The following is a 13,989-nucleotide window of genomic DNA, read 5'->3' on the forward strand; positions in this document are numbered from 1 at the left end:
GGATTCGAATATAAATAAGAAGAGATATTAGCCATCACCAACCACTCATGCTATACTCTGTGATAGCATGAATGGTCGAGGACTGGGCTTCCCTTTCTCATCACCAAGGTGCGATTATTGGCAGCAGAAAGTTTCTTCTTTTCACTCCAACATTCAGAATATAGGATTCCGAAGAATAAATTTTATAGACTCGAGAAGTTCAGCGTTTGTTGCAGGTATTTACTATGTGAACGGCACTCGAACTAGCGATACACACGATACACACACACATATATATATATATATATATATATATATATATATATATATATATATATATATATATATATATATATATATATATATATATATATATATATATGTATGTGTGTGTATATGTGTGTGTGTGTGTGTGTGTGTACATTTGAATTTATTTAAGAACAACTGCTATATCTTCTAAATATGTGAATAAAGATGAAAGCTTTTATGACGATTTGTTCAATATTAAACAAGTGACATAACATGCTTTGCATAATCCTATGAAAATGGGGATTTCCCTTCTCTTGTACCGGAAATAGACTTTGTCACACTGTGTTCTATTTTATACAGGATGTAAAATGAAAATTCAGACATTATGCAAAATTTTGGGAAATAAAATAAAATATCATCCTGCACTGAAAATGTTCTATAAAAAACACATTTTAAAAAATGCATTAGGCACTTCTCAGTGAGATGAATTTTTAATATAACTCTTGATCACATTGCTCTCATATAATATAGGACGGCGTAGGATGTCAGAGTATTCAGGAATGTGGGGAAGGTTGAATTAAGCGCATTAGAACAATTGGATATCTAGCCTCTTAATTATGAATTTTTATTACATGTTATTGAAAAATGTAACATTACAGTCCCTTCAACTAGTAAATCACCTATGAACAGACTTTTTCACGTAATCTAATTTATAATGATTAACTTTTATGCATATCAAATGAAATTAGTGTAAAATGTTGTTTGGCATTGTTTTCAGTGATCTTTGAATGTTCTAGAAGCACTCTGTCGAGCTACTATGTTAGGCCTTACCCTATGCTGAATTATGATTTTTACTTACATGTTATTGAAAAATGACATTAAGTCCCTTCAGCAGTCACCTGACTTGATGTAATCCAATTTTAATGATTAGGAATGCAATAAATCAGAGAAATACTGCACTTTGAATAACGTCGAGCTTTTTACCTCTTCCTGAATTACTGCAGTATGATGGCGATCTGCTAAATTTAACTTTGCTTGAACGAAAGAAGAAGAAAGAAGAAAGGGAATTTCAAAAAAGTTACCATTCTTTTTCATCTGTCAGAAACGAAAAAACGTTTTCATAGGTGTGTTTTTTTCCTTTGACTGGTGTCTGATGAATACTTTTGATGGAGAGGAGAGATTTTTGATTATACGTTTTAAATCTTTGATCGGTGTGTAATGAATAGGCCTATCTTTCATGGAGGGAGATTCCATTAGGCTTCTTTTCTTTTCTTTATCGGAGTCCAGTGAACAACATTGATGGAAAGGGAGAAGTTTCAGTGTTGCATGCATTTTTTCCCCTTTGTTCAGTATCTAAAGAATACAGTTGATTTGGAGGTATTTTATTCATGTCGGCCTAATTGTCGATTTACTTTTTTTATAACAGTGGAGTTCACAACCGTGTAATCTAGAAACTGAACTGTTGCAAACCCCAAACATCATATCTATATATTCCTCATATCTGTATATTCAACATTACTGGATTGGTAAGGCATTGTCTGCAGTGTCTTGCTCTCAAAATGAATCGGGAATTTAATACTTGTAACCCGGACGCGCTCACTTATCTTGGCTGAAAAGCAAGACTGTTCAAGGTAACAAGTTAACTAATCAGCTCCCCTCCCCAGAGCTCTGACAACTTCGACATCCCTCACGCCTCCTTACTTGCCCGGAAGAAGCGCGACAAGCGGATATTTAAAAAATTCACCTCACTGTCAAGCGAAGCCTTAAAATGCATATGTTTATAGAACATTTTCTGCTCAGAATGACTGTTTCTTTCATTTCCCAAATTATTCGCATAAACTCGTGTTGCACCCTCTATAACCCGCCCATTTCTCTTGTAATGTGTGTCAAGTACGGAATATTTTGCTGACTACTTTTCAATAACTTCAAAAACATATAATTAACTTTAACTAATATATTTCAGAAAATATGGCTGCTACAATTTTAAAGGACACATATATGCATTTCATAGCTTCAATGCTTTAAGATGTGATGGAAGAATTTTTGGAGTCAGATGGAACTAGGTCGAGAGACTCGATGTAAAATCTTTGTGTTCAGCAAATAGTTTGATTCCTCAGCTATCTGCGTGAGAACCTCATTTTATTCCATTGGCAGTCAGGTGATCTCCGAAGTGTTATGTATATTCTTGAGTACGTGCGTTAATTTGATCTAGATTATGCCAAAATCTGCCCTAAAAGTGAGTTTGATCGTTCATTAACGTGATAGAACTGCAGTTGTCTAGACGTAGCTTTGGAGAGGATCCAGCCTTTGAAATCGGCAGATAAGGTAGAGTTTGAAATCTGTTTTTATGGGAGGAAATTGAACTTGTGATTTTTACCATGATTTTCTGATCATTATGAACTTTTGAACTGGTGTTATTGGGAGATTTAATATGAATATTCATACCTTTTTTATATTATTATTTTGTTATGTTACGTTTGCCATATCTTGGCTATGCATTTTACACTTTCCATTATTGTGTTTTTTGCATTTCATATATTTTTGGGAGTTTTCTATCATGTTTAATTCTTTCGACAGATGTCTGTGGACTTGGGAGTTGGAGAAAAGGACATGCAAGTCATTTGCAATGTCAATCTCTTTATGTAGTACAGTTTTTTTACATGACTTTAGTTATTGATTTGGGGAGTATGTGTGAGTTTGGATATTTTCAGGCTATTAGCCATAGTGAGACTTCTTTAATCAGAAGTGCTTTGCAGTTCAGAGTTTAGTTATCTGACTCGATAATTCATTTATTCATTTATTATGCATTTTAATCTTAAATATGATAATCCTATTTTCATACATCTCTACTGCCTACCTTAAAGTTTAAACAATTTACAAATTTCTTTTTGATATTAAAGGATCAAGTTTTTTACATCCCTTGACTGATATTCATATTATGGTTGTAACTTTCTTTTATAAAGCTAGATTCAATGATGTTCCTTTCCAGTGCATTATTAGAATATACAATCTTTTTGCCCCTTCCCAGTTGATAGCATGATTGTTCTCACTAACATGTACAAATATACCACTGTTCCCTTGTGCATATCTCACACATTTCTTATGCTGTTCAATTCTTTTTTCCAGTGCTTTCCTTCATTTGGCCAATATAAAAGTTGTCACAAGACTTACACGGAATTTTATATACACACCCTTTAGTATTGTCTGGGGAGTTCTTGATAAGTACATTTTTCATTGTTGTATATTGTTCTTAAATGCGACATTAACACCAAAATTCTTAAGAAGATGAGGGCTATCTTTCATATTATTATTATAAGGCAAAACAAGCAAATTTTTGTGTTGTAAGGTTCTTTCTGGTTTTGATACATAGTCTTTTTTGCCGCTTCAAATGCACTGTTTAATACACTATCAGGATATTTCAATTTCTTGCCTGCATTCCTAATCTTATCTATTTCATCATCAATATATTCAGGGCTACATAACCGTAATGCTCTTAAAAATATAGATGAAAACACTGACTTTTTAACCTTATTGCTTTGTCCAGAATAGAAATCCACATAGGAAGAAATATTAGTGGGTTTTCCATACACACTATATTTAAACCCACTACTATTTCTTCGTATGAGGACATCCAGAAACGGTAAGCACCCATCATTTTCCATTTCCATCGTGAATTTAATTGATGGTACTAATTGATTTAACTTGGGAAATAAGTTTTTTACATCTTGGTTCCCTGGCCATACACAAATTATGTCGTCAACATACCTAAACCATGTTACATTACGTGGGATTATGTTGTTTAATATCTTCTTTTCAAAGAATTCCATATATAAGTTACTTAACACTGGGGATAGAGGGTTTCCCATTGCCATACCAAAATTTTGTGAGTAAAATTTACCATTAAATTCAAATTTACATTTTCTAAAAGTACTTTAATTGAACTGATTAAATTATGTGTAAAAGATTGTAAATTCTAGAAAATATGAGGACCTCCTACCCTATGATGAAATCTGATTTCAGGAGCATATGAGGAGTCTCTGCCCCTGTAGCTAGAGTCCAATTCCGGAACTTACGAGGAGACCATAACCTACTTAGTGAAATCTAATGTCTGAAACATATTAAGAGACGCCAACCCCTTCTGGTTAAATCAATGTTCTGTAACATATGACAAGACTAGTGGTAAGGTTCAATCGCTAGATTAAGTGAATAGACCTTACTCCCCATATGGGATTAAATTCCTGGAACATATGAGGACAGCCTAAACTCTGTAGGTGGATGCATTTTTTCGAATATATAAGTCATACATCTGAAGTAGGATTTTATTTCTATGTAAATGAGAAGCCCCTAGCATGATAGCGGGATTTAATTTCTAGAAAATATAAGGAGACTACCTCATGTGGGCAGTATTCTATCTCTGTAACTTATAAAAAGACCTTAACCCCAAACTGGACTCCATTGTATGAAATTTCAGGGATATGTTCTCATATCGCTGAAATTTGGTTTTCGGAATGTATAAGTAATTCTGCTTCCTGTGCAGGTATTTGATTTCTTGAAAATATAAGAAAATCCTTTACCCTGTAGAAGGAGTCGGTTTTTAAGACATAAGAAGAGACCCTACCTTTGCAGTTTAGTAAAATTCAATGATACCCTACCTCTTTTAGTTGGATTTGATCTTTTGGAACATATTAGAAGGCCCTATGCCTGTTGTGAAATTTTGTTTTGGTAACAAATAAGCAGATCCTACATCCTTTAAAGGGATTAAATTACTGGAATAATTGAAGAGACCCTAAATCCTACAATAATATTCCATTTGGGCACATATCAAGGGACTATCCCCACAGAATAGAATATAATTTCTTGAACATTTGAGGATGCACTAGCCCTCCTAGTGGGACTTTTTATCTTGAGCATATGATTAGACCCTAGTTCCCCTTTGTGAAATTCAACTTCTGGAATGTATGAGGAGACTGTCTTCCATAGACGGACTTGATTTCCGGAACATATAAAAAAATCCTACACCCATTAGAGGAACTTGAGGTATGGAACATATGAGGAGGCCCTATAGCTTTTAGTGGTAATTTATCTCTGGAACATAATGGGAGACCCAAACCCACTTTGTGTGATTTGATTTTTGGAATATGTAACAAGGCATGACATCCTGTAATGAGATTTGACTTCTAGAACCTATCAGGTGGTAGGGATTTGTCTGGAATATATGAAACTTTAGCCCGAAGCTGGTTTTTGATTTCTGGAACCTATGAGGAGGACCTACCCCCTAGCTAATGTTGATTTCTGAAAAAAAAAATATGAGGAGAGTAACCAATGTGGTGGAATTTGATTCCTGGAACATTACAAGAGACCCTAATCAAGTAGTGAGATACAGTTTTTAAAGCATAAGAAGAGACCCTAACTTCCAGTGTGATTTCTTTTCCTGGAACATAAGAAGAGACCCTACATACCACAGTTAGATTTGATTTTTGTAATATAAGAGCAGCCCTAAGCCCTGTAAGGAAATTTAGTTTCATGATCATATGAGGACATCTGCCTCCTATAGTGGGAATTGACCTCTATAACGTATGAGAAGACTCAAAGCTGCATACCAAAAATTTAGTTCTGGTACATATGAGGAGACCCTTCACCTTGTAATGGGATTCAATTTGTGGAACATATAAGGAGACCCTGCCCCAGCTTATTACGATTTCATATCTAGGAAAACTGTTGAGACCCTGTCTCCCATAATGTAGCGGGACTTTATTTTTGTAACATATGAGAAACCCTTGTCCACTTATTGGGATTTGATTTCTGGAACATTTGCCGCGTGGCCCTAGCTCCTGTGGTGGGATTTTATTTTTGAAAGATATGAGGAGACCCAAAACCCGTAGTAAAATTTTATTTCTGATTTTATGAAGAGACCCTCACTCCTTAATGGTATTTGATTTTTGAAACATATGAATCCTTAAACCACTTAGTGGGAATTAATTTCTGGAACATAGTAGGACTCGATCTCTGGAAAAAATTTAAGAAACTCCCAATGCCATAATACAATTCGTAGTGTTGCACATTGTGAATGGATGAATCCTGAAATTTTGGATTTACAGCCAAACACTGGAACACTTTCCATCATTCAGTGCTTTAGATAGTGGAAAGATGGAATTGGCGCGGCTGGATAGCAAGCTAAAGTGATCCGGAACATAAATGAGGTGAAGTACTAGAATCTGAAGATGAAATTTTTAGAAAACATCACAGATGCATGAAGTAGTAATTAGAGAGGTTCGATTGAAAGATAAAAGAAAGGCCAAGAGGTAATTTCAGCCATTATTCGAAGGAACTTTCGGGAAAGCAACCCTCCCATAGTGGGGTTCAAACGCGCGGTTCGAATCCAGCGACTTCAGGAGGGATTTCCTTATGATAATGTTTCCCGTCCAAATCCAAATGCGCTTTGTTAAAGGTCTTTCACAAATACTTCAAAAATTATATAACCCACGAAAGTTATACTTTGACATTCAACTGTAAATCCTGAAATAATGTAATTTTATTACAAGTGTATCAGCAAAACAAATTGTTATGAAACTATTTTGCAAGTAGGCCTGACCGAGAAATTGTCTCATGCATACTTATGTAAATCAACTAATGCAAAAAAAATGAAAAGGAAAATTATTAAAGGAACAGAATTTTTTGCTCACTCCGCAGGTCAGTTTAAAAGAAGATAGGATTTTACCAAAAGTCGTTGATGAAACTTATCAGTTTATGGCCGTTTTATATTCAAAATCTTTTCTGACTCCGGTGACGCACGGTTGCTGTGTGCATGGAAACCAAAGATTGTGTATTAGGAAGCCTAACTCAGGGGTACATATTACTGGGGAGAGAGAGAGAGAGAGAGAGAGAGAGAGAGAGAGAGAGAGAGAGAGAGAGAGAGAGAGAGAGAGAGAGAATAATTTTTATGTGCAGTCCATTATGCAATTTGATCAAATAAATTGAACAAAGTTTAAATCAGTGTGAATTAATACAAATATCATGTTTATCTCAGCATGTATATAAAAGTGAGAAAAACGAGATATATCTTGAAGTGGTCTTATGGTAACTGTAAAAAATTACTAAAACAAGATTCTGTATTATTTTTAGAGTTATTCTAGTGAGATGTAGCTGCATGACTATCAAACTAAGAACTATATTTTCTTGTCTTTAAAACCCACCAACAGAGAAATGAACAACGTGGAGGAGAAATGGTATTCTCTAAGTTTCTTCTTCCTCTTACTAGTACCTCGATCAATATCAAAAGCAATCAGTTCTTAACTCTGTGGTTCATTATTAACTCTGGTATTGCTTTGAGCAGTGTGAAGTGGAGAAGAATCATACTAAGATAATCTCCATCAATCTCATCAATTATTCAGCTTCAGTTCTGACATTAATAACTGTGTGACGTATTTTATGACCACTGAGAACCTATCAGGGCCAGTAGGCAAATTAATGATAGTGTGACCCAAACGTGTGTAGGGCAGGCTGATAAGAAGCAAAAGTTGCTTGCTGGATTATCAGGAAAGTGCCTTCATCTTTACCTCATCTTTTCTTCTGAGCTTTTTATAATTTCTAAATCCATCCTGACTCTCCTCCCTCAGTCGTTGTGGCAAATCCTGGCGGATATCTTATTTGCCTTACAAGATGTGCCTGCCCCACGTTGTCGACTAGTTGCTTTTGGCGCTTTTTTCAATAACTTAAGGCCAAGGTTATTTATACTTCAACCGATTTTTTTAAATAAAGTAAATACCGTTGTTTATAACAGTTTGCTGTTTATTGTTCTGTTGACTTTTACCATGTTATTGTTGACAGGAGTCTATTTATTAGTTTTGCTATTGATTTTATATGTTAATTCTAACTCTTTCGGGAGACATTGAGCTAAACCCTGAGTCTGTTACTTATTACATTAACAAAAATTGGAAAGTACTTTACTTAATTATTCGGGGCTTAAGGTCAAATTCTCTTGCTCTCCAGAGTTGTGCCCGTAACTATGATTTGATTCTTTTATCTGAGATTTATATATATACTGTAGTAACAAGTCAACAGTTGAGGTTTTAATCCAGTGGTTTGATGCCCTGGCTTTACTTATCGTCGTAACATTCCACATGCTCAAGGTATGGCTAAATATGCTAAGTTTGGACGAGTATTTGTCGTAAACAAAATTTGGAATGTAGTTGCCACGAAGTTCTGTGTTTTAAGATCTTCAGTAAATTCTACAAAGTTTACGTATTTGTTGTTTACCGCAATCCAAATATCGACGATTCTATATGTGACTGTCTCTTGGAAAGGATTAGTATGGTTCAGTCATAGGGTTCAAAAGCTTCATTCGTTACTTTTAGAGACTCTAATGCAAAGTCCAGTAAGTGGCTAAATTCAAATTCCACAGATCAACATGAACGGTATGTTCCTGAGTTCCGTGTATCCTCTGATTTTGCCAGCTAACTGAGGAACCCACACATATTTCTAGCAATAGATTGGGCTTCATATTCACAGATGTTCCAGCGATTGTGAAGTTCAAGGTCTGTGAATATGTGGGCACTTCTGATCATTGCGCCATTGAGATGGACATACCTGCCAATCAGTAATATCCTAATGCCACCATGGGAAAAAAGGTCTGGCTGAAATCCAGAGCCAACTGGGATCGTATTAAATATCTCAGACACGATATTAGATCCTGATCTCAAAAAGAGGTTAAATGAAATGCTGATAGCTATTTTAATAAGCTATGTCTCTAGAAAGTTCATTAAATTCAGAACAAATGACCAGCCATGGTTTGACGATACATATAGAAGAGCTTACCATAACCAAAAACCAAATTCAACACATGGAAACAAGATCGTTCAAATGAAAATTACACCATTTTTGTTGAGTCTCACCGTTCTGTAAATAGAACTTACCATACAGCCGAAATGATATTACAATAATTCCTTGAAGAGGAAACTTGAAGGAATTACTCAGCCTCATCTGTGATGGTCTAGATTGGCATCATCTTTCCTCTCAGGCTCTTCTTCCATTCCACCAATACTAACAGATGATGGTAGATTGGTTAATTATTATGGAAGAAGCTAAACTGCTCCATCGAGTTTTTGAAAAAGCAATCAGCTGAGGATTTCCCTCTCCTGATATTTGTCATCTTGAACCTATTCCTATAAAATTTGCATTTTGCTCTTGCGATGTTAAGAAAATTCTTGATAATCTTGATAGCTGGGGTGGAGAAGATCCTGAAGGTTTTCTTAATTAAAAAAAAAAAAAAAAGTTTCAAGTCTGTTGTCTCACAAGATTAGTAGATTCTATAGAACTTTTTGCCGACGTAGTATTTTTGCAGATGAGCGCAATTTAGTATCAAATGCCTGTTCCAAATAATGTTATATCTGCAGACTGCTGTAACTACAAATTTCATGTTTATCTCCAAATTGAACAGCTATATAAACTGAGAAATCTAACGATTGTTAGCTGATAGTTAGTATGCATATAGGAAGCAAATTAGATAAAACGATGCTCTTAGACTTGACATTATTTTGTAGAGAACCTTGATAAGGGTTTTGAGTGCAGAGTAATTAAGATAGATTTGGTGCTGCTTTCGAATGTAGTAAATCATAAGGCACTTATTTATAAACCCATCAGAATCTTGAGTGGGTGGATATGTTTTAGTTTACTTCAAGATTTCCTAATACACTCGACAATAGTATAAGCTAATCTGTTCATAGGATCTTTAGTGAGCCAAGACCTATTGTGTCTGAAGTTCAAAGGGCAGTGTTTTTGTGGCCACTGTTAATTTTAGTGTATACAAATGATATGGTTGTTGGCCTGGAAACAAGATTGTTCAGTATCCGATGATGCAACACGGTGTAGTAAATTCTCCACTTATGACCAATAAACCTTCCCAAGCCTAAATAGGACAAATTGTTGAATGGTGTAGTCGTTGGGATATGAGGTTGAACTGATAAAACAAAAACACTAATGATTAGAAGATCTCGTAGAAATTTTCCACCCCATCCTCCCCTTCAGGTATCTGGGCTTTCTGAGTGAGTCTGAAGCTTTAACTATTCTAGAGTGTAACTTTCAAATCATCTTACTTTTGAAAACATCTAAATGCCAAGTATCAGGAAGTCAGGGACATTGTTCGCTGATTGGCCTCATATATTCATAACTGATAAAATCAATTCAACCTGTTTTAGGTCATTTGTGCTTCCTTTACTAGAATATTGTTCTCCGGTGTGGATGTCTGCTTCTGCCAAAGATTTTTGATGTTCTAGACCAGAATGGTTCGTGGTGGTAGGTTCCTGTTTCCTAACATTTCTGTTAGGATTTGGACCATCAACGGATGGTCGCTTGTTCGTCATCTTTTCACAAACGGTATTTCAACAAGATCTTTTACATTTACAGTTGATTCTGATCTTGTTCCTGACGTGAGAACTAGATTCACTGTTATGCAGCAGCTACCAATATCAATAACATGCCTCGCTGTTCTGAATTCTCGGTTTCCAGAGGACCTTTATTCTTGACACCGTTGCACTGTGGAACATCCTCCCTGAAGATGTCGTGGAACTGGAATATCGTTCAAGCGAAATGCAATGAATTTCGACCTAATATAATTCAACCCAGTTGTTTATTATTTTAGCCAGACATTTTTATCTAATCATTAATTTGTTAATTCATGTTTTTCTAATATGTCTCATCTTTCTGTAATTCCCATTGACCTTCTGCCTACTTCTTTCAGACCTTGAACACCATATTCTTGGAAACTTGAATTTCAAGTCATTAAATGACCCCTGTTGCTAGTCCCATATGAATAGGGTTCATCTCTGAATAATAATAATAATAATAATAATAATAATAATAATAATAATAATAATAATAATAATAATAATAATAATAATAATAATAATAATACTTAAATCTCTCTAGTCTCATGGATTGCTCACAGGTTCAAACATCATTGTTATTATCATTCAAACACTATTTGCAAGAGCAATGACTAAATGTGATTTCCAACAGTAATCAACATTTATATAAATATTACACTGTGCTCTCTTGTCTGTATGTTCATATCATATTGTATGTATGTTCATATCATATTTTCTACTTATTTTGATAAAACATTTGATAAAACATTATTTGTATTTCTCTAAAGATACTGGTGAGACAAGGCAATATTCAGGGTACTAATTCATTTAACACTCAAAATGAAGCAGTGAATATAGACTTCATATGGCCAGAAGTCCACAAAAATAAATGTTCACAGAAACATTTTAAAGATAATATACGTCCTTCTAAGAGGTGTCATATCAATCACTTGCCTACAGAGCGCATTATATGTTAATTTTATATTAAAAACGATGAAATGAAAATATTTACCTTGACATGCCCATCGATTTCATTGCCTAAGTTTAATGTTGATTTTTGTTATCAATTATCAACCACCAGCTGTATATAAAAATATGCTCATTAGTCTATCAGCTTAATATCTTATTAACACATTTTTCATCCCTGGGTTTCAAAACAATGCCCTCCAACTAAAAGAAGCAAAAGTGAATTGCAATTTTTAACTAGTCCGAAACATTGCTACCTGGCACATCGTATATTCCAGATCGTATTCAGCGTTCACGTTTGATTAATTCCTCAGTAAAAGTCGGCCCAAAATATGAGATGGCTAATTAATCACTGAATAAAATGTATGAACACTTTCTACATCACATAAAACGTGTTGAAAAATATTTCAAATACTTTTATTGACTGTTATAGTGTGTTCAGGGAGCCAATTAGAAAATTAGAAAACGAGTTACAAGTTAGTTTTTTCCGAGAGTTCTATTGAAACAAGCCAATCGTAAAATCAGCCAGCGAATTTTCTTTTTATTCGTACATTTAAACAAATTTTCATCTACTCACGTCTGTATGTTTTATATACAATTTGACTGAAGTCTTATGTAAAAGTGAATTTATACTGACCAACAAATTTAGTCTACGTATTTTTATATCCGTTAACTAAGTGCAAAGAGACCGTAATGATAATAGTCTAGCAGAGTCAGTACCATAAAACTCAGTTCTGATGCTTTTCTACACAACTTCAAAAACACTTTTTGTATCATATCGACAGTTATATACTGTACACACACACACACACACACACACACACACACACTATGTTGACCAATCCTGCTACCGGAAAACTCTGAATGACAAGCGATAACTCTGAATCTCTCTCTCTCTCAACCAATAAACTCTCTCTCTCTCTCTCTCTCTCTCTCTCTCTCTCTCTCTCTCTCTCTCTACCCTAACACCCCCTTACTCACTCTCTCACTCTCTCCCTTTCCTGTTAACATACAGTAGTTGCTTTCAATTACAATTGCCCAGCATTTTTTACATTTTATGTTTCACCCTTTCTCACCCCCTTCCCCCATTCCTACTGGGGCTGAACTTGGACTTGAAGGGCATCTGGAGTGCCACCATTCATCTTACAGACCTCAAAAACTATGGATTAGACACTAATATCTGTTGTTTTCAGTTATTTTTTATATGTCAACCCCTTCCCACCCATTCTCAACCCCCATCCTATCGGGGCTGAAATTGGACTTAAGGGCATTGGGAGTGACCTCAAAAACTATAGATTATTGACTAATATATATGTGGTTTTTGGTTATTTTTACATGTCACCCCCTTCCCACCCCTACCTTCCTAGGGCTGAACTTTGACTGAAAGGGCACCAGGAGTGTCACTATTCATCTCAGCTAATATCTGTTGTTTTTGGTTATTTTTACATATCACCCACTTCCCATTCTCTTCTCACCCCGGCCCCCAAAAACTACAGATATCAGGGCTGAACTTGGACTTAAAGGGCATTTAGAGTGTCGCTATTTATCTCAGCAACCTCAAAAACTATGGATTATCACTAATATCTGTTGTTTTAGTTATTTTTGCAAGCCACCCCCTTCCCACCCTTCTCACCTCCCCTTCCTATCTGGGCTGAACTGGGACTTGAAGGGCATCGGGAGTTTCAGTATTCATCTCAGCAACCTCGAAAACTATGGATTAGACACTAATTTTCAGTTATTTTTGCATGTCACCCCTTCCCATCCTCACCTCCTCTGGTGCCAGTGATGTCTTACCCCCACAGTATTTTTTTCCAGCTAGTAAGTCATATGTATACCAAGTTTGGTTGAAATTGCTCAATGTATTTCAGAGTTATGCTTGAACATGCATACATACATCCATATATATATATACATATATATATATATATATATATATATATATATATATATATATATATATATATATATATATATATATATATATATATATATATATATATATATATATATATATATATGAATGTATTTGTGCACTCGTGTTTGTCATCTAAAACTATATCTCCTGGCGTTATTGTCTTTTTGTTCCATCTCACGATTCAAATTAATTTGATTAAATTAAAATCTCTCATAGCTGGTTTTATTTTCCTCTGTGGAATAAAGCCAAAATCACGATTCGACCCTCAATTCTTTTTACAAAACTTTTTCTTTCTCGGGAACGTAAACTTTTCAGTGTCGAATCTCAGATTGTATTTTTCTTAAATTGGCATTGAATCAGTACATGTCATTTTACAAGCAATGTTGATTCCTAAAAAATATCTGTTGAATTTACACGCGACCACCTCTCGCTGCAAGAACGTAGTATAAGCAGACATATCTCTTCTCACCGAATTATAAAACTGAAAAGATTATAGTCATGTGGACATAAAGCCAGGCG

This window comes from Macrobrachium rosenbergii, chromosome 55, assembly GCF_040412425.1.
Source record: "Macrobrachium rosenbergii isolate ZJJX-2024 chromosome 55, ASM4041242v1, whole genome shotgun sequence".
NCBI lineage: Eukaryota > Metazoa > Arthropoda > Malacostraca > Decapoda > Palaemonidae > Macrobrachium > Macrobrachium rosenbergii.